The following is a 22,717-nucleotide window of genomic DNA, read 5'->3' on the forward strand; positions in this document are numbered from 1 at the left end:
CTGTATCAGTACGGTTCTGGCAAAGCCTCTCAGGAAACAGCTATATCAAGCTCCTGTCAGCAAGCACTTCTTGGCATCAGCAATAGTGTCTGGGTTTAATGTCTGCATGTGGGATGGATCCCAGGCGGGGCAGTCTCTGGATGGCCTTTCCTTCAGTCTCTGCTTCACATGCACTTCCTTTAGACAGGAGCAATTCTGGGTTAATATTTTTGAGATGACTATACAGTCCCATCCCTCAACTGGGGGCCTTGCCTAACCCCTGGATATGGACTCTACAGGTTTTCTCTTCCCTCTGCTTGGGTATTCAACTAATGTCATCCTCGGGTCCTGGGGTCCTCTTGCTTTCCTGGCATCTGGGACTTTCTAGTGGCTATCCCTGGTTCCCCACCCCTACATCTACACAACTTTGTTAAATTATCTGATCCTCTGTACTTCTCCCCCGCCCAGTCTCCTCCCACACCTGATCCTGTTCCCTTTTCCCTCACCATCTTCTCTCCCTCCCACGTCACTCCCTCTGTCTACCTCTCATGATAATTTTGTTCCCCTTCTGAGTGAGACTGAAGCATCCACACTTTGGGTCTTCCTTCTTCTTGAACTTCATATGGTCCATGAGTTGTATTGTGGGTATTCCCAGCTTTTTTCTTAATATCCACTTATCAGTGAGTACATACCATGTGTGTTCTTTTCTGACTGGGCTACCACATTGAGGATGATATTTTCTAGTTCCATTCATTTGCCTGCGAATTTCATGAACTCATTGTTTTTAATAGCTGAGTAGTACTCCATTGTGTAAATGTACCACATTTTCTGTATCTATTCCTCTGTTGAGGAACATCTAAAGTTTGTTCCGGCTTCTGCCTATTATAAATAAGGCTGCTATGAACATAGTGAAGCATGTCTCCTTGTTATATGTTGGAGCATCTTCCGGGTATATGCCCAGGAGTGGTAATACTGGATCCTCCAGTAGTACTATGTCCAATTTTCTGAGGAACCTCCAGACTGATTTCCAGAGTGGTTGTACCAGCTTGCAATTCCACCAGCAATGGAGGAGTGTTCCTCTTTCTCCACATCCTCGCCAGCATCTGCTGTTACCTGAGTTTTTGATCTTAGCCTTTCTGACTGGTGTGAGGTGGAATCTCAGGGTCCTTTTGATTTGCATTTCCCTGATGACTAAGGATGTTGAACATTTCTTTAGGTGCTTATCAGCCATTCGAGATTCCTTAGTTGAGAATTCTTTGTTTAGCTCTGTACCTCATGTTTTAATAGGGTTATTTGATTTTCTGGAGTCCAACTTCTTGATTTCTTTGTATATATTGGATAGTCCTGTTAGATGTAGTGTTGGTAAAGTTTTTGTCCTGTGGAGAGTGTCCTTTGCCTTACAGAAACTTTTAATTTTCATGAGATCCCATTTGTCTATAATTGTTCTTAGAGCCTGGACCATTAGTGTTCTGCTCAGGAAATTTTCCCCTGTGCCAATGTGTTAGAGGCTCTTTCCCACTTTCTCTTGTATTAGATTCAGTGTATCTGGTTTCATTTGGAAGTCCCTGATCCACTTGGAATTGAGCTTTGTACAAGGAGATAAGAACGGATCAATTTGAATTCTTCTACATGCTACCTGCCAGTTGAACCAGCACCATTTGTTGAAAGTGCTGTCTTTTTTCTACTGGATGGTTTTAGCTCCTTTGTCAAAGATCAAGTGACCATATGTGTGTGTGTTCATTTCTGGATCTTCAATTCTATTCCATTAATCTACCTGTCTGTTGCTGTACCAGTACCATGCAGTTTTATTTGTTTGTTTGTTTGTTTGTTTGTTTGTTTGTTTTTTAAATCACAATTGCTCTGTAGTACAGCTTGAGGTCAGGGATGGTCATTCCCCCAGAAGTTCTTTTATTGTTGAGAATAGTTTTCACTATCCTGGGTTTTTTTGTTATTCCAAATGAATTTGCAAATTTTTCTTTCTAACTCTATGAAGAACTGATAGGGAATTTTGATGGGGTTTGTGTTGAATCTGTAGCTTGCTTTTGTATTAAGCCTGCCAATTCATCTTCTTTCCATCTTCTTAGATCTTCATTGATTTCTTCTTCAGAGACTTGACGTTCTTGTCATACAGATCTTTCACTTGTTTGGTGAGAGTCACACCAAGATATTTTATATTGTTTGTGACTATTGTGAAGGGTGTCATTTCCCTAGTTTCTTTCTCAGCCCATTTATCCTTTGAGTATAGGAAGGCTACTGATTTGTTTGAGTTAATTTTATATCCAGCCACTTTGCTTAAGTGGTTTATCAGCTGTAGGAGTTCACTACAGTCACTTAAGTATACTATCATATCATCTGAAAATAGTGATATTTTGACTTCTTCCTTTCCAATTTGTACCACTTTGACCTCCTTTTGTTGTCAGTTGCTCTAGCTAGGACTTCAAGTACTATTTTGAATAGGTAGGGAGAGAGTGGACAGCCTTGTCTAGTCCCTGATTTTAGTGGGATTGCTTCAAGTTTCTCTCCATTTAGTTTGATGTTGGCTACTGGTTTGCTGTATATTGCTTTTATTATGTTTAGGTATGGACCTTGAATTACTGATCTTTCCAAGACTTTTAACATGAAGGGGTATTGTATTTTGTCAAATGCTTTTTTGGCATCTAATGAGATGGTCATTAGGATTCTTTCCTTGAATTTGTCTATATAGTCTATTGCGTTGATGGATTTCTGTGTATTGTACCATCCCTGCTTCCTGGGATGAAGCCTACTTGATCATAGTGGATGATTGTTTTGATGTGTTCTTGGATTCCATTCGCAAGAATTTTATTGGGTACTTTTGCATTGATATTCATAATAGAAAATGGTCTGAAGTTCTCTTTCTTTGTTGGGTCTTGGTGGTTTAGGTGTTAACTGAGTCTTCTTAACTTAAAAAAATGTTGCAATGTTGAGAACAGTGATAGATAGCTTGGACTTTTTTCTTTGTCAATTATACAGTCCATCTTATTTTCCCTCTTTTCCTACAAAGCATTCACATTGCAAAGAATCAACTGTTTGAAGTACCAGTGAAGTTTCAGGTGAGAACTTGGAACTCTCAACCTGGGGAAAATAGCCAAAGCATTACATCCGGTGAGCAATTGAAACAAAAATACAATGGCATTCCAGAAACACTTATTCCTTCAATTTCGGCACCATGATTAAGCGCTGGTGCAATACAAAATAAACTAACTCTTGGTATTATTTTTAATTATTTTATTTATTTACATCCCAAATGTTGCTCCCTCTCCCAGTCCCTCCTCCCAGACTTCTTCACCTCATCCTACATCCCCCTCACCTCTGAGAGGGTGTCCCCCACCAGGCATCCCCCTTTTCTGGGGCATCAAATATCTACAGAATTAGGTGCATCCTCTCCCACTCAGGCCACACAAAACAGTCCTCTGCTACATATGTGCCTGCCTGTGTATGCTCTTTGGTTGGTGGCTTAGTCTCCCCTGAGCACTGTTGGTCTTCCTAAGGGATTGTCCTTCTCTTCAGTTCCTTCAATCCTTCTAACTCTTCCAAGGGGTCTCTGATCTTAGTCCAATTCTTGGCTGTGAACAGAGATTGAAGGAAAGGCCATCCAGCGACAGGTCCATCTTGGGATCCATTCCATGGGCGGGCACCAAATCCTAACACTATTACTGATGCTATGATGTGCTTACAGACAGAAGCCTAGCATGGCTCTCCTCTGAGAGGCTCTACCAGCTGCTGACTGAGACAGATGGAGATACTTATAGGCAACCATTGGATTGAAGTTGAGGACCACATGGTATTTTTTAAAGATTTTATTTATTTATTCATTCATTCATTCATTCATTCAACGTATGAGCCCTCTGTTGCATGTATACCCACATATCAGAAGAGGCCATAATATGCCCTCATAGATGGTTGTGAGCCACCCTGTGGTTGCTGGGAATTGTACTCAGGACCTCTGGAAAAGCTATCCCACCAGGCCATACTTGGCATTATTTATGCAAGAGTTAGGGTGACTTGTGCAGAAGAGTTCTAATCTCTCCCCTGATCTCATTGATCTCTCAAACAAAGGCTGTCCTCTGTTTATGGAACAGTATAGCAAATACGATTTCAAAAAGGAATGGTGAACTTTTGTCTCAATCCTTTACAGAAGGTTTGCAAGGGAGGAAATTATTCTTTGGTCCTGTTGACTCAGAACAGTATGCAAAACCACAATGGTGTTGAGTGTGTGTGTGTGTGTGTGTGTGTGTGTGTGTGTGTGCATCCCCATGTGGTTTTCAACACTTTCCATAGGTGAAGTAGGCATTGCTTTCAGTACCACATTGTTTCTAGTTAAATGACCTTCTGTCTGTCCCACATCTTATGCACATACACTGTTCTGTGTCAGGAACATGAATGTGTCACAAAGTTAAAATAGGGAATACAGTACATCGGAATGTTCAAAGCATAGTAAGATTGCAGTGTTTTTTCTTAGAAGTCAGTTAATTCTGAACAATTTGAAAATACAGTACATAAGAAGAAGGAGAATGTCACTATAAAGGATCTCACAGCACTTCACCAAGTTGGTTACAGGTTCAGAGAGAGAGAGAGAGTGATTTGTAAAGGCAAGTTTTAAAACAGCATTTTTCAGAAGAAGTCATTCCCACAAGGAACATTTGCTGCTCTTACAGAGGATGGAGGTTTACTTCCTGGCATCCACACTCTGGCGCACAACTGCCTATGACTCCAGTTCCAAGAGCACTGACCTCCCCACTTCTGACCTCTGTAGGTACCAGCCACCCATATGGTTCACATACATACATTAAGGCACTTCATACCCACACAAAATACATCCTTAAAAAGCATGTCATCAACTAGTCAGAGTGATGTGTGACTGCAATCCCAGTACTCAGTAGTCTGAGGGAAAATTGTGCATTCGTGGCACCAGTTTGGACTATATAGCAGTATTATGTCTCGGGGGAAAAAAGTCAACAGACACTTTGGAAAAAAAAGAAGTCATAGCCCTTTAAATCAAATGTTATTTCTAACTTTTCAAAGACACATGGGGTTTTCACGTTTAAGTCTCAGAACATTGGATGCTCTTATATTGACACTGCATCAGGGTTAAGCCACTGTCCTCTATGTTTATCATTGGTACACAAAACAATGGTAAATGCTGTAATTAACTGTATCTTAGATGAAGTATTAACAAAGAGTTTAGCCTAGTCAAAAATGAGTAACGGGGGCTGGAGAGATAGGTCAGTAGTTAAGAACACTGTCTGCTATTCCAGAGAACAGGGGTTTGATTCCAGCACCTACATGTTGACAGCAACCATCTATAGCTCCAATTTCAGGGGATCTGTCTCCCACCGGCACTCAGTGCACAGAAGTGGTGCTGACATACAAGCAGCAAAATACCCATACACATAAAATAATACCTTTTCTTATAAAAAAAATTGGCCAGGAATCTATTTAGTTCTAAGATTATAGGCATTAGTAGAAATTAAGGCTAAGAGCTTTTCTGTGTGCTGCTTGGTGTTTTGATAATTTGATACAGACTAACGTTTCCTGGGAGAAGAGAAACCCAGTTGAAGAATTGCCTCCATCAAACTGGCCTGTAAACAATTCCATGGAGGCATTTTTCTTGGTTAATGATTGATATGGGAGGACTCAGATCACTGAGTGATCATTCCCGGGCAGGCACCCTGGGTTGGATATGAAAGCAGGATGTACAAGCCATGGAGGGCAAAAGCAGCTTTTCACCATAGTGTCTCACTTCATTCTAACCTATAGACTCCTCTTTGAATTTCTGCTGTGGCTTCCCTCAGTGATGGCCTGTGACCTATAAGCCAAAATAAACCCTTTTCTCCCCCAAGCTCTTTTTAGTCAGTGTTTAACACAGCAACAGGGAAATAAACCAGGGCAGGCTAGTAGTCACATGGTATTCAAAGTCTTACCACATTATTTGCGTTTCATGATGAACTCGTATTACTAGAAAAGCCACAGACTAGTAAGGACATCTGGGCCTCAATATATTTGTCACAGTAACATTTTTCTAATTTTTACCTTAAAACTGATTAGTAGTGTATGGTTTATATAAAAGTATAATCCAGGGGGCTGCGTAGATGGCTCAGTTGGCAAAGGGCTTGCTTTGTATGCAGAGAACCTGGAGTTGGGATCCCTAGTATCCACATTTAAAAAAAAAACATGGTTGTAATCCCATCACTGGGAGGTGTAGACACTAAGACCCCCAAGGACTTGTTGAGCAGCTAGTCTAGGCAGTGTGTGCGCTCCATTTACAATAGAAGAACTTGCCTCAAATTGGGGAGTTATATTCATCAGCAGTGTCCAGTGGGCAGTCACCCTTGTTCACGTAAATAAATTGCCACCTATGCTCACACAGGCAACCCTAATTATATGCAGTGGGTCATAAACAAAAGAGACATGCAAATCGGAGGAAGCAGTTCAGTAGGAGGGTCGAGTGGATGAGAGAATAATACGGGGAAATCATGATCAAAGTCACATGTATATCTGTGTGTTTGTGCAATGTAATTGTGAAAGAATTAAAAAAGCTAGAGAAAGGATCTGGAAAAATAGCTAGGCAGTTAATAACATTGGCTGCTCTGTCAGTGGATCTGGGTTCAATTCCCAGTCACTGAATGATGGCTCCCACGTGTCTGTACCTCTAGTCCCAAAGGATCTGACTCCCACTTTTGGACAGCATGGGCACTGCACACTCATAATACACAGATATGCATGCATGCAAAAACCAATACACATGAAATAATATTAAACGTATGCATCAGTTATTTGTTTTTAAAAGGGGGGACACAGGAAGGAAACCAGTGTCAATCACTGGCCTCCACATGAGCACACATGGTCATGAACATATGCAAATAGAAACTACACACAAACATACAGAGAGAGAGAGAGAGAGAGAGAGAGAGACAGAGTAAATATTTTATGTGTATTACCATAGCCATACATTTATCAGGGAAATAATAGGCTTTTTGGATTTGAGGGCATTTTGTGAAAACATTATCAAATGTTCTAGTTAAGCTTTTCTTTTGCAAAGTCCTTCTGCACAAAGGATTTCTTATTGCACTCTGTAGTTAAATCTAGTGATAAAAGGTAGAGGCATGTACAGATTATTATTGCAGTAATGTGTATTTGTCAGATGAAGACCTTTATGATGCAGCATATATATCTATGATTAAATGTGCAACAGATCTCTGGATAGTGAGGGCTGGGGAGATAGTTTATCTGGTAAGAGCACTAGCTGCTCTCCAGCACCCACATGGTGGCACACAACCATCTGTAACTGCATTCCTGGAGGATGTGGTACCATCTTCTGGCCTCCACAGGCACTGTATGAATGTGGTACTCAAAAGATAGATGGAGGCAAAGCACCCACATATGTCAAATAAAAACAAATCTTAAAAGATGCCCCACCCAGGGATCCATCCCATAATCAATCACCAAACCCTGACAGTATTGCATACGCCAGCAAGATTTTGCTGAAAGGACCCTGATATAGCTGTCTCTTGTGAGACTATGCCTGTTCCTGGAAAATACAGAAGTGGATGCTCACAGTCATCTATAAAATGAAACACAGGGCCCCTAATGAAGGAGCTAGAGAAAGAACCCAAGGAGATGAAGGGGTCTGCAACCCTATAGGTGGAACAACAATGTGAACTAACCAGTACCCCCAGAGCTCGTGTCTCTAGCTGCAGATGTAGCAGAAGATGGCCTACTCGGCCAACATTGGGAAGAGAGGCCCCTTGGTCTTGCAAACTTTATATGCCCCAATACAGGGGAATGCCAGGGCCAGGAATCAGGAGTGGGTGGGTTGGCGAGCAGGGTGGTGGGAAGGTAAAAGGGGCTTTCAGGATAGCATTTGAAATGTATATAAAGAAAATATCTAATAAAAAATACCTACAGATAGGTCGAATATACAAAGTTTACTCTAACAAGCTGTATGTTTCACTTCACAACCCATTATGAGAATGCATGTATAAGTGAAATCTAAAATACAATTAACACACTACCACACGTGATATAATCCTGGAATATATTATAATTTCACACTACTATGTTTTTTTAATTCTAGTTATAATCTGCTCCCCTGATGTTTACAACTTCTTAAAGGATTGAATCAACAGTCTGAAGAAGACAATCCCTTTTATGAGGGATGTAGGGTCAGTTTCCAAAATATAGGGCGGTATGTCAGTGTGATGTCACCCTAATGCTCAAATTATCAAAAAACCTTTCTCCACTTATGCTTGTCTTTTTAGTGGGGACAGTTGTATTGGTTACTTTTCTATTGTGATAAAACACCATGAAGAAGGCAACTTGTAGAAGAAAAAGGTAATTTGGGATTATAATGCCAGATGTCTCCAAGTTGGCAGAGGGCAGGTGGCAGGATGGTACCAGGAACAGCAAGCTGAAAGCCTAAATCTTCAATTGTAAGCAAGAGAGAGAGGGGTGGGGGAGAGAACTGGGAAGGGTCTTTAAATTCTCAAATCCCACCTCCAGTGACATAATTTCTCCAATAAGGAAAAATCTATACCTCCCTAAACAGGAGCCATTCTCATTCAGACCAATGCATACCATGTTCTTTTTCTGTTGAAACCATATATTTTTCTTTTATTTCCTTTGCCTTGCTTGCCTTTTTTTTTTTTTGTAGGCACACATAGAGTGTGGTAGTTGGAATGCGAATAGCCCTCATACGCTCATAAATTTAAATACTTGGCCCTGAATTTGTGGAACTGTTTTGGGGAGGATTAGGAGGTGTGGTCTTGTTGGAGGACGTGAGTTATTTGAGACAGGTTTTGAGGCTTCAAAAGACTAGTGCCATTCCCAGTGCCACTCTATCTCTATCTGCCTCATAGTTGTCTCAAGAAAAGAGATCTCACCTACTGGTCCAGTATTGAGCCTGCTTGCTGCCATGCTCCCTACCATAATGGCCATGGACTTTGAAATCATGATCCCGGATTAAATGATTTATTTCATCATGCTTTATTACAGTAATTGAAAAGTAAGACAGAATCTGGTACAAGTTTGTTAACAGGATTAAACACACTGGATTTTTGTTTTGGTTTTGGTTTTTAACATGAAAGACATTGGAACTTTGGACTATGAAAAGGATTTAATGATGTAAGAGGGGCTTAATGGGGCATCCTAGTAGGAACTTGGAGGATTATAGTGCTGAGAGCAATGTGCACTATGGAGACCTAGCTCAAGAGGTTTAAGAGGGGAACATTAATAAGCAACTGGGGTAGAGATCATTGTTGGGATGGTTTGGCAAAGGATGAGGCTGATTTTCGCCCCTGTTCTAAGAATATTCTTGAGGAGTCTTGAGCTAATTTCTTTGGCAGAGGAGATCTTAATATTGACTCCGTCATGTGATTATTAGTGGTCACCCATTCGTATCTACAGTGAAAAATGAGCAAAAAAATGCAAAATGTACAGTTTGAGACGAAAAGGAGCACCAGGAAATTGAATGTTGAAGCCAAGGCTTGTGCTGAAAGAGATATGGCAAATCCTGGTACAAAATGAAATAGAGTGATGTCCTCAAGGTAAGACCCACCCAGCTATTCCTACAACATGTAAGATGAAAAGGCCTAAAGAATTTTATGATCCTAAAAATGAAGGCAACAAATCAAAAGCTTATGCAAATGTAATTCAAGAAGGGGCCATGTTCCACCTCAAGAAGGCAGCAGAACTTGACAGCATCAGCCACATAGTTCTGGCTATAGAGTCACAAAAGGTACACTAGTAAAGGGATTGCAGACTCTTCCTCTACGGTTAAGAAGAGTTACAGTGGCCAGGCATATGACAGGGGAGTCTCTACATGGAGGTCCCTAGAAACCATTGCGTAAAGCTACGAAAGTGAAGCCTGGAGTGCATTCAGGACCCCACAATGTCAGAGATGCCAGAGCTGTGGGATTCTGGCCAGGGAGAACTGCAGGACAGGGAGTGGAAGCAGCCCAAGAGAGATAAGGGGTTGCGGTGAGCAAAGGTGGAGGGAGGAGCCATCTAAGCCCTTTGACGCTGTAATACTGGATTTGGAGTTTGCCCTGCTAGCTTTTTATCTTGTTTTGGTTCAGTATTTCATCACTATAACTCCATTCTTTACTTTTGTAATGGTAATATGTGAGCTGTGCCATTGTATGCATGAAATATGTAACTTACTTTTTGATTTTATAGGGGTAAGAGAATTTGTTTTATGTACATACATGGAACAAGTGCAGATAAGAATGTCAGGTGTCCTGCTCTGTCATTATCTCCCATATTCTCTTGAAATCGGAAGACTCAAAGACTCTGAAGCTATGACGAGAGGCCACCAAGCCCTGGTGATCCTTCTCTCTCCACTCCCTTCAGTACACTGTTATAGGCACACTTACACACACGTGTGTGCACACACACACATACACACACACACACACACAAATCTTGCCTTGCTTTTTCCCACAGAAGAGCTAGATATTCAAACTTAGGTTCACATGCTTGTATTGAAGATTTTTTTTTTTTTACCCACTGAGCCAAATCCACAGCTCCTGGATGTTTTTTTTACAAGTGTGTGTGTGTGTGTGTGTGTGTGTGTGTGTGTGTGTGTGTGTGTGTGTGTGTGTGTTTGAAAGAAAATGACTCCCGTAGGCTAATAGGGAGTGGCAGTATTCGGACTTGTGACCTTGTTGGAGTAAGTGTGACATTATCAGATGAAGCACATCTCAGTCTCTTCCTGCTGCCTTTGAATCCAGATGTAGAATGCTCAGCTCCTTTTCCAGCATCATATCTGTCTGCATGTTGCCTTGCTTCCTGCCATGACAAAAATGAATTAAACCTCTCAACTGCAAGCCAACCCCAATTAAATGTTTTGTTTTTGTTTTTATAAGAGTTGCAGTGGTCATGGTTTCCTTCACACCAATAAACCCTTAACTATTAAGAGTCATTTTGGAAGAGGGAACATCAATTGAAAAGTAGTACCACCAGATTGGGCTGTAGTCAAGTCTGTGGTGCATTTTCTTAACTGATGATTGATGGAGGTGGGGCATGCTCACAGTGGGCAATGCCATCCCTTAGACTGTGTTCCTGGCTGCTATAAGAAAGCAGACTAATCAAGCTATCGGGAGCAAGCCTGTAAGCAGCACTCCTCCATGGCCTCCATATTAGCTCCTGCCTCCAGGTTCCTGCCCTGCTTGAGTTTCTATTGTAGCTTTCCTCAATGTTGGACTGTGAGGGAGAACTGTAAACTGAAATAAACCCTTTCCTCCCTAAGTTTCTTTTGGTTATATTTTGTCACAAAAATAGAAACCCTAAATAAGACACAGGGGAAAGGGTTTATTTCTTAGCCTAAACGTCTAGTTCACAATCCACCAAGAAATCAAACAGGGGACTGGAGAGAGATTAAGAGATTAAGAGCACTTGTGGCTCTTGCAGAGGACCCTGTTTTGATTCCCAGCCCCACATGTAACCCCAGTTCCAGGGGGGCTAATGTCTTCCTGACCCCTGTGGGTACCAACCACAAACATGGTCTACATATATGCGTGCACGAAAAGCATTTATGCATGTAAAATAAATCCATTTAAAAAAAGAAGAATAAATCAAGAAGGGAAGGAACTTGAAGCCGAAATCAAAGGAATATAGACTTGCTCTCTGACACATTCATTTGCTCCATGCACAACTAAATTTTTATCTTTGTTTTTCATTAGTTTTTTTTAATAATCTCATACAATGTGTGTGTTTGACCATATTCATGGCCCTTTCCCAACCTCTCCCAGATCCACTTTTTCCCCCTGCCATTCAGCACTGTGTCCTAATTGTATCCACATTTCATTGGACAATTGACATTTATTTTTATTTATAATATTTGTAAATATAATTACATCAGTTCCCCTTCCTTTCCTCCACCCAATCCCTCCCATGTGCCCTTCCTTACTCTCTCACAAATTTATGAATTTTTTCTTTAATTGTTGTTACATACAGATAGATAGATAAATAGATAAATAGACAGATAGTTGCATATTCCTAAATATATAAATATACCCTGATCAACTGATGCATCTACAACATAACTTCTATAGCTAAGTTTCAGGAATCATGTAGAAGAGGGGTCAAAAAAATTGTAAGAGCCAGAGGAACGGGAAGAAAGTGTCTCCTAGAAATGTCAGAAAGTCAACACTAAAGTCCTCTCTAGTCGGCCATCACTGGAAAGAGAGGCCCATTGGACACGCAAACTTTATATGCCCCAGTACAGGGGAACGCCAGGGCCAAAAAATGGGAATGGACGGGTAGGGAAGTGGGGGGAGGGTGTGGGGGACTTTCGGGATAGCATTGGAAATGTAATTGAGAAAAATACGTAATAAAAAATATTAAAGAAAAAAAAGAAACAAAAAGCATCAAATCCAATTTATGTTGCCATATATTCTTTTGTTGTTGCTGTGAGGGATTTTGTTTGTTTGTTTTGTTTTGTTGAGACAGCATTTTGTTTCAATATATGCCCCTGACTATCCTGGAACACACTATGTAGACTAGGCTTGACTGTCCTTGAACTCACCTGTTCAGAACTTAGCAGTTGTCCACCTGTGTGTGCTTTCCACATGCTGGGTTTACTGTTTTATTGCTTATTTGTATGGGCATTTTCCCTGAACTTGTATATGTGCACCATGTGTGTGCCTAGTTTCCTCCAGAACTGGAGATGCATATGGTTGTGAGTGCTGAGAATAAAATTGAAGTCAACTGGAGAAGCAATAAGTGCTCTTGTTCACTGAGCCACCTCTCCAGCCCCTGCCCATATATATTCTTGGATGAAAATGAAGCCACAACATACCCAAACTTATGAGACACAATGAAAGCAGTGCTAAGAGGAAAACTCATAGCTCTAAGTGCCTCCAAAACGAAACTGAAGAGAGCAGCCTGACAGCATACCTGAAAGCTCTAGAACAAAAGGAAGCAAATTCACCCAAGAGGAGTAGACAGCAGGAAATAGTCAAACCAAATATAAACAAAAATAATTATACAAAGAATCAACAAAACCATGAACTGGTTCTTTTGAGAATCAGTTTCTCTTGTTGAGAAAATCAACAAGATAGATAAAGCCTTAGCCAGACTACAGAATCACAGAGACAGTATCCAAATTAATAAAATCAGAAATGAAAAGGGAGACATAACAATGAAATATATCTTAAAATAACTATTCTGCTTGTTGAATATCAGCAGTTGAAAATATTAAAATCATGTTTTAAAATCACCATGGAAATATTGATAATTTTCTCACTCTGCGTGAAATTTGCATTTTCTTAATGTTTAACTTCAAAGAGTTTTTGCTATTTTGAAATTTTTAAAATATACTTAGTGATAAAATAATTTCTCTCCTAGAAACACTGATAATCTTTTTTAAGTAAACTGATTGTTACACAAGGTACACAGATATATAATGCATTTTAAATACTCTCTCACTATGCCAGGTGGTATCAAATAAGGGCCTTTGAATATATTTCTTTTTTTATTAGATATATTCTTTATTTACATTTCAAATGCTATCCCGAAATTTCCCTATACCCTCCCCCCACCCTGCTCCCGTACCCACCCACTCCCACTTCTTGGCCCTGGCGTTTCTTAATGATTCATTTTTAATAGTTTATGCTCTTTTACTATGCTTAACTCCAAAAGAATATTTTGTATGTTTTGAAACAATTTAGTATTCAACATTAGGTATAGGATCCTCAGTTATGGATAGTACTAAATACTCATTAATGATATTTTTAGCATATAAAAGAAATTAATATAAAAGTTTAACAAAATTTTATGTATTAGCTGATTCTCAAAATACTATTATTAATAGTTTGTTGAATAAAATGCATTTAAATAATAAAAAATTTTAAGAAAAAAGAAAGAAAGCTAGACAGTAGAAATTAAAGGTCATATCTGACCTTTTACTTCTTGGCTCCACCCACTAAAATATAAGTTTCAAGAGGAAAGGGTCTTTGTATATTTTGTTTGTTGCAGAATCCCCAGAGCTACTGCAGTGCTTGGCAGGCAGTAGCTGCTCACTAAATATGTGTTGAATAATTGAATGGTCAAGTCCTCATGCTAATGAGTCACTTCCAGTGCTCTGTGAATTGCCTCATCATGTTCTTCACATGGATTTCCACTGAGGTTTTTTTTTTTCTTGTGATCTTTGTAGGTATCTTTAGAGTAGTAGTTTTCAACCTGTGGGTCATACCCCCTTTGGAGGTCACACAACACTTTCACAGGGGTCTCCTGAGACAATTGGAAAACACGTATTTCCAATTTACAGTTCATAACAGTAGTAAAATTACAGTTACAAAATAACAATGGAAATAATTTTATGGTTGGCGTCATCACAACATGAGGAGCTGTACTAAAAGGTCACAGCATCAGGAAGGCTGAGAACCACTGCTTTAAAGAAAGTGGGTATTAGTACATTTTTACAAATGGAGCATTTCCTCTATGCTGTTACATGTATTTCTATTGTGTTTATACTCATACCCATTGTGATGTTTCATCATATGTAGTGCTTTAACTGAATTAGGTGATACCTGTTAGGTCTCAAATCTAGAATGAATGGCTGAGATGTCTAATATATCAAAGAGGATCTGACCACCAGGCTTTCCCAGCATTACTTAGTCCCTACTTTTTACAGGCTATGGATGGCATACCCCTTCCTCTACCCTGAACTCTCCAGTCCAGGGGTTGTGCTGCCCTTTCCCCAGTTGTCCTTCCCTATATATTTCAGCCATTTTAATTACCCATCCCTTTGGTGTACCATTTACCCTCCTGGCCTCTTGATCTTGTTCTCCCCTCTCCCCTGTCCTCCTTTCTCCTCTCAGGGTCCAGCTCAGGGTCCTGGTCACTTTAGACTTTCCTCGATCTTTCTGTCCCTGGCTATGTTCTCCCACATACCTAAAATAAATTTTCTCCTCCACCATGCCTAGTAACAGTCTTGTCCTTTTTTTTTCTTCATTCAATAATCACTTGAGCCAATTTTCAGGATAAATTCCCTCTCATCTATCTATCTGTCTATCATCCATTCATTCCTCGATCCACCCAGCCATCCATACATCCACACAATTTTCTAGCTTTGTTTTTCTGGAGAAAACTAAGTAATATACCACCCCTAAGATACTTTAGATTTTTTAATCTGGCCAAATGTGGAACTCTTTTCTGAGGTTTGTTTGTTTTGTTTTGTTTTACTCAGTCTACAAAATTATAGGTTTCACTATCACATCTTTTGAAATTGAGATTTTTTTGTAAGTGTGGTGCATAGTGTTACTCATTCAGCAACCCTGGAGTTTTCATTACCATGCCATGTGCATCATTAACTCATGGCAAATTTCCAACATTTAAAGAAACACCCTACCTTCAGTATTCAAATGTGCTCTCTGAGTCGGGTCTGTGCAGGAGAGCACACAGGCTGCAGAAGCAACAGAGCTTCTTGGACAGGGTCCCTTCCGGCCTTCATCCTCAGCCACGAGGTGGAACTGATCCTCAGTCCTCTGTGCACCTTCCAGCCAGGGGAGAGTTGGCCTCCAGGGAGGGCTCTGACCCAGGGACTCAGGAGAGAGCTGGTCTCCAAGAGTGCTGACAGAGGCTAACAGACTCACAGGAGGAACAAGCTCCAGGCAGAGACAACTACAACTTCATATGTGCTAGATATAAGAATTCACCTAGAAAAATGTATTTATAATCCTCCACAAAGACTAGCAATATGCTCATGATTATTCCCAGGCATGGTACAGGCATGATAAAATATGTATTAACTGATGTGCACATTTCCATCTGAAGTCAAACGTATGGAAGGAAAACAGTCTATGTCTGAAGCTGTGTGAAGTGATTTCTGAGAACTCATGAGAAAACTGCAAGTAAACAACACAAGAGTCCTACAACCCCTGTTCCTCCAGAACATGGATTCCTTCTTGGAATGTATGTGCTTTTATGCCCATCCCAAGTGTAGTAAATAGGAGCAAGTTTTACTTTAGATTACCCATCTCTTAACCATTTCTATCCAGAATGATGTCCCCAGGGTTGAATTGCCCTCATGACTGTATACAGCTTAAATTCAGGTGACCTTGCCCTTGTGACTACATACAACTTGATCCCAAGTGAGTTTTGCTCACATGACCTCGCTCAACCTGCAGAATACACGCAGAATACAAATTGTCTTGTGTACGGAATAAAGTGAGCTATTGCTTCATCTTTGGCTCCACTCTCCCAGGTTCACACTGTCAAATGGAATGGAAAAAAAAAAGATGTGGTGCTTTACTTTCTTGTTTCAGCTCCCACACTCCAAACAAGTACATTTTGAGGGCCTACTTAGTATATTATCACATCTTGTGTTAGGGTCCCTATTACTTATGGTCCTCACGAACAGTGCTAAAGAGTACTATAAGTGTTAACTATGCACAGGACAATGATGTGGTGTTCAAAGAAAATACATGTGTTAGATAAGATTCTTCATTAATGAATTATCAGGCTTATAGCCAATGGTTCAATGTAAGTGAATCAGCATATATTAAATATGTTGCCAAATTTAAACAGAAAACCACATAAAATGAGGTTATATTTTGATAAGTTACAAAAAAAATTATTGTATGTACCAAACTATTTTATAGTCATAATGGTTTAATACTCACTAGTTTGATATTCATAATGGCTTTATGGAACATAACTACTGCAAATGATGACACTCTAATGTACTTCTCTCCATTTCCGCAGCCTTTACTTTTAACCAAGCCACCATGCTAATGTCTCTTGTCTAGGTTGCTCCAATATTTTCTAGAATGGTCCCTTTCAGCCTCTTCCTCTGCCTTTGTATTCTCCACAGCAGCCAGAGTGGAGCGATTTTTTTTTCTGTTTAGAGCGTTGTTACATTTTACTTATTTTATGTCTGGTGGCAGAGGACAGCTTGCAAGAGTTGGTCCTCTCCTTCTACTTCTTGGATCCTAAGGAGAAGATTCAGGTCAGTTTTCAGGCTTGGAGGCAAGTGCCTTTACCCAGTAAGCTATTGGAAAGCCCCTAGAGTGGTGTTTTTTTGTTTTTGTTTTGTTTTGTTTTTTGACACAGTAAGTCACAAAACCATTGGTGAAAGCATTCTGTTGTACTTAGAATAAAATTCAAATTTCCAACTTGATTACAATCACGCAGAGAAACAGAACCAATGGTGTGTCTGTTGGTGGGGGGTGGTATTCAGAGTTGAAAGGTGGACAGTGAGGCTTATTATCTGAATTGGCTCATGATTATGGAGGCCAGGGAATTCTGTGATCTACCCTTAAATGGGAGAATCAAGGCAGCCACTAGTACAGTTTGGCCCAAGACATTGTAGCCAGTTGGTGTGTGCTCTGGCATTCAAAACCCAAAAAATTAGCCATAACTCTGGTGGCCGGATGGGGGTGGGGTTGGGAGAGATGAGTGGCCTACTTTACGAAGAAAGAGTAAATCTGCCTCTCTTTCTATCTGTTCTGTCTGGACTTTCAAAGCAGATGACACATATTCACAGTGGGGAACATTCATCACCTTTACTCAAGAGCTAATGTCCTTCCAAAATAACCCTCACAGAAATAGCAAAGAATGGCTGTCTTCGTGTTCTCTCTTAACTCAGACAAGCTGACACACAAAATTAATTCTCATACTTAACTGATCAGGATCCTACCTATCTTTTCATCAGCATTGTCTCCCACTTTGCTTCACAGCTCCCTTTTCTTCTGTTTTACCCACACTGGGCCTTTTCCTCTTCCTTGAATATGCCAAACACATTTTCTCCTCAAAGCTTTTGTGATTGTGTAATTATAGAAAATTGTATGGCTTATTTCTCAGCTTTCAAAGCTTAGATAAAATTGTCCATCACGTGAGAGTTGGTAGAAGCACTTGCTGCGGTTAGAGGCCAGCAGAGCTCAGTCCTCAGTAATCATACAGTGGAGAGAGAGAGAAAGAGAGAACACACTCTTGTGGATTGTCCTTTGACCTGTGCACCCACACACATGCATGTGTGAGTGCACACACACACACACACACACATACACACACACACACACACACACACACACACACACACTAAGTAAGTAAACATATACATACAAAAACCATTTTTAAAATAATAAAATAAAATCATCATTCTGAGAGAGGTCTTTGCTAAGCATACTGGCTGAAGTAAGCCATTAGGTATTTGTAGCATCCTGTTCCTTTCTTCAGAAGAAATATTGCACTTAGTGATGTTTATTTATTCATGGAGTCTCTTGCTGCTGTGACAACACTCCTTCCACAGTATACAGCCTCAATTCATGACTGAAGGTTCTGCTCTTAATCAGGCTTTTGAATAAGATCGAAAGGATGATAGGAATGTTGGCTTACTTCCAATAAAGTTGCCCTTTAGTTTGCACAATATCCTCAGAATATGGGTCTATAGAAAGACAAACCCCCTATTTGTTTTGGTTTACCATCCTGTGTCTGTGTCTTTTTTCCTCAGTGTATCTTACAGACATCTCTTGTGCTTAAAATGTCTGCCAATCTTACTTTTACCCCCCCCCCTTTTTTTTAGATTGTTTGAGAGATGATGCTATTTTTAAGTGTTCTTCTCATTTTCTTTCTTTTCACTTAAAATGTAGCCATCCCTATTCCCCGATGTCTCAGGGGAAGTATGGGTGAGATTGTTTTTCTGGTTTCCAGCATTATGTCAAGCAGAAGGCTACAAGGCAATCTGCAACATACAAATCCCTTGTAAATTTAGCAGCTTACAAGTGAGGCCCTAGTCCCACATCTAGCTCCTCCCAAAATCAAAGCAGCTTACACATCCGTATGAATACCTACAAATAATGAATTAAGCTAGTAGCACCCCCCCCCCATTCATAGGAGGTGCAGAAATTCCTGAAGTGTGCTGTCTAGGAGTCTTTAGATCATTCATAAAGAGTGGCCTGTGAGGGGACATTTTTCTACTAAAACTGTCTGGTTCATTTATCTTTTTTTTTCTTTCTCTAGGATATGTTTCATCATTTTGGGTTAGACATGTAGTAATTCTTAACCTCTTTTTGGCATTCGTTCCATCCTTCAAAGCACTTCAAAGCATTCAGAGTCCTGATTTTCCAGACTACAATATCAGTTTCTATAGTCCATCTAAGGGATGTCATAGTATCCTACAAATGTACTATTCATTAGTGGTAACATTTGTCAGTTACATAGGGAAATTTTTCAAGCCAATAGTGAAAGTTTAAGATTTCTTCCAAACTAATTAAGTCCCTTCTCTATCTCCCACTACTAACTAGTGCTTTCATTCTAACCACTGGACTCTAAGCGGGTCCTCCATTTTCACTCAGTGGGATAATTGATATGATCCTTTCATTTACTGGTGATGCTCTTAGCATAACTTTTCCAATAGATTACCTGTAACATACGGGACATAATAGAAGAACCCAATGATCTAAAATGTGTCTATGGTAATTGGTGCACTGGCATTATGCACACACGCTTATCATCAGACCAAACCAAAATCTTTGCATTCCTACAAATCATTTGTTCACAAGCCCTGGTACATTGTGGAAGAAACTTATAATTGCGCCATGCTCCACTTTTTTTCTTTCTCGGTTTCTTGAGACAAGGGTTCCCTTTGTAGCCCTGGTTGTCTTGGAACTCTCTCTATAGATGAGGCTGGACTTGCACTCAAAGATCCACCCATGTCTGCCCATAGAGCTAGGACTAAGAGCAGGTGCCACCCTGCCAGACAGATGATCTGCTCTTCACATACTTCCTTAAAAACAATACTCTCCCAATCACCAATGCTTTATTTTATTCTAATTAGGGTTTTTTTTCTTTTTTTCTTTTTTTAAATATTTTCTATTATTACGTATTTTCCTCAATTACATTTAGAATGCTATCCCAAAAGTCCCCCATACCCACCCATCCCCACTCCCCTACCCACCCACTCCCCCTTTTTGGCCCTGGATTTCCCCTGTACTGGGGCATATAAAGTTTGCGTGTCCAATGGGCCTCTCTTTCCAGTGATGGCCGACTAGGCCAACTTTTGATACATATGCAGCTAGAGTTAAGAGCTCCGGGGTACTGGATAGTTCATAATGTTGTTGCACCTATAGGGTTGCAGATCTCTTTAGCTCCATGGATACTTTCTCTAGCTCCTCCCTTGGGGGCGCTGTGCTCCATCCAATAGCTGACTGTGAGCATCTACTTATGTGTTTGCTAGGCCCCGGCCTAGTCTCACAAGAGACAGCTATATCGGGGTCCTTTCAGCAAAATCTTGCTAGTGTATGCAATGGTGTCATCGTTTGGAGGCTAATTATGGGATGGATCTCTGGATATGGCAGTCTCTAGATGGTCCATCCTTTTGTCTCAGCTCCAAACTTTGTCTCTGTAACTCCTTCCATGGGTGATTGTTTCCAATTCTAAGAAGGGGCAAAGTGTCCACACTTTGGTCTTCGTTCTCCTTCAGTTTCATGTGTTTTGCAAATTGTATCTAATATCTCAGGTATACTAAGTTTCTGGGCTAATATCCACTTATCAGTGAGTACATATCATTTGAGTTCTTTTGTGATTGTGTTACCTCACTCAGGATGATGCCCTCCAGGTCCATCCATTTGCCTAGAAATTTCATAAATTCATTCTTTTTAAAAGCTGAGTAGTACTCCATTGTGTAAATGTACCATATTTTCTGTATCTATTCCTCTGTTGACGGGCATCTGGGTTCTTTCCAGCTTCTGGCTATTATAAATAAGGCTGCTATGAACATAGTGGAGCATTTGTCCTTCTTACCAGTTGGGACATCTTCTGGATATATGCCCAGGAGAGGTATTGCAGGATCCTCCGGTAGTACTATGTCCAATTTTCTGAGGAACTGCCAGACTAATTTCCAGAGTGGTTGTACAAGCTTGCAATACCACCAACAATGGAGGAGTGTTCCTCTTTCCCCACATCCTCACCAGCATCTGCTGTCACCTGAGTTTTTAATCTTAGCCATTCTGACTGGTGTGAGGTGGAATCTCAGGGTTGTTTTGATTTGCATTTCTCTGATGATTAAGGATGCTGAGCATTTTTTCAAGTGCTTCTCAACCATTCGATATTCCTCAGGTGAGAATTCTTTGTTTAGCTCTGAGCCCCATTTTTTAATGGGGTTATTTGATTTTCTGGAGTCCACCTTCTTGAGTTCTTTATATATATTGGATATTAGTCTCCTATCTGATTTAGGATAGGTAAAGATCCTTTCCCAATCTGTTGGTGGCCTTTTTGTCTTATTGACGGTGTCTTTTGCCTTGCAGAAGCTTTGCAGTTTCATGAGGTCCCATTTGTCGATTCTTGATCTTACAGCACAAGCCATTGCTGTTCTATTCAGGAATTTTTCCCCCGTGCCCATATCTTCAAGGCTTTTCCCCACTTTCTCCTCTATAAGTTTCAGTGTCTCTGGTTTTATGTGAAGTTCCTTGATCCACTTAGATTTGACCTTAGTACAAGGAGATAGGAATGGATCGATTCGCATTCTTCTACATCATAACAACCAGTTGTGCCAGCACCATTTGTTGAAAATGCTGTCTTTCTTCTACTTGATGGTTTTAGCTCCCGTGTCGAAGATCAAGTGACCATGGGTGTGTGGGTTCATTTCTAAGTCTTCAATTCTATTCCACTGGTCTACTTGTCTGTCATTATACCAGTACCATGGAGTTTTTATAACAATTGCTCTGTAGTAAACTTTAGGTCAGGCATGGTGATTCCACCAGAGGTTCTTTTATCCTTGAGAAGAGTTTTTGCTATCCTAGGTTTTTTTGTTATTCCAGATGAATTTGCAGATTGCTCTTTCTAATTCATTGAGAATTGAGTTGGAATTTTGATGGGGATTGCATTGAATTTGTAGATTGCTTTTGGCAAGATAGCCATTTTTACAATGTTGATCCTGCCAATCCATGAGCATGAGAGATCTTTCCATCTTCTAAGATCTTTAATTTCTTTCTTCAGAGACTTGAAGTTTTTATCATACAGATCTTTCACTTCCTTAGTTAGAGTCACGCCAAGATATTTTATATTATTTGTGACTATTGAGAAGGGTGTTGTTTCCCTAATTTCTTTCTCAGCCTGTTTATTGTTTGTGTAGAGAAAGGCCGTTGACTTGTTTGAGTTAATTTTATGTCCAGCTACTTCACCGAAGCTGTTTATCAGGTTTAGGAGTTCTCTGGTGGAATTTTTAGGGTCACTTATATATACTATCATATCATCTGCAAAAAGTGATATTTTGACTTCTTCCTTTCCAATTTGTATCCCCCTTGATCTCCTTTTGTTGTCGAATTGCTCTGGCTAGGACTTCAAGTACAATGTTGAATAGGTAGGGAGAAAGTGGGCAGCCTTGTCTAGTCCCTGATTCTAGTGGGATTGCTTCAAGCTTCTCACCATTTACTTTGATGTTGGCTACTGGTTTGCTGTAGATTGCTTTTATCATTGTTAGGTATGGGCCTTGAATTCCTGATCTTTCCAAGACTTTTATCATGAATGGGTGTTGGATCTTGTCAAATGCTTTTTTTCTGCATCTAACGAGATGATCATGTGGTTTTTGTCTTTGAGATTGTTTATATAATGGATTACGTTGATGGATTTCCGTATATTAAACCATCCCTGCATCCCTGGAATAAAACCTACTTGGTCAGGATGGATGATTGCTATAATATGTTCTTGGATTGGGTTAGCGAGAGTTTTATTGAGTATTTTTGCATAGATATTCATAAGGGAAATTGGTCTGAAGTTC

Source organism: Mus musculus, chromosome X (genome assembly GCF_000001635.26).
Source record: "Mus musculus strain C57BL/6J chromosome X, GRCm38.p6 C57BL/6J".
Taxonomy (NCBI): Eukaryota; Metazoa; Chordata; class Mammalia; order Rodentia; family Muridae; genus Mus; species Mus musculus.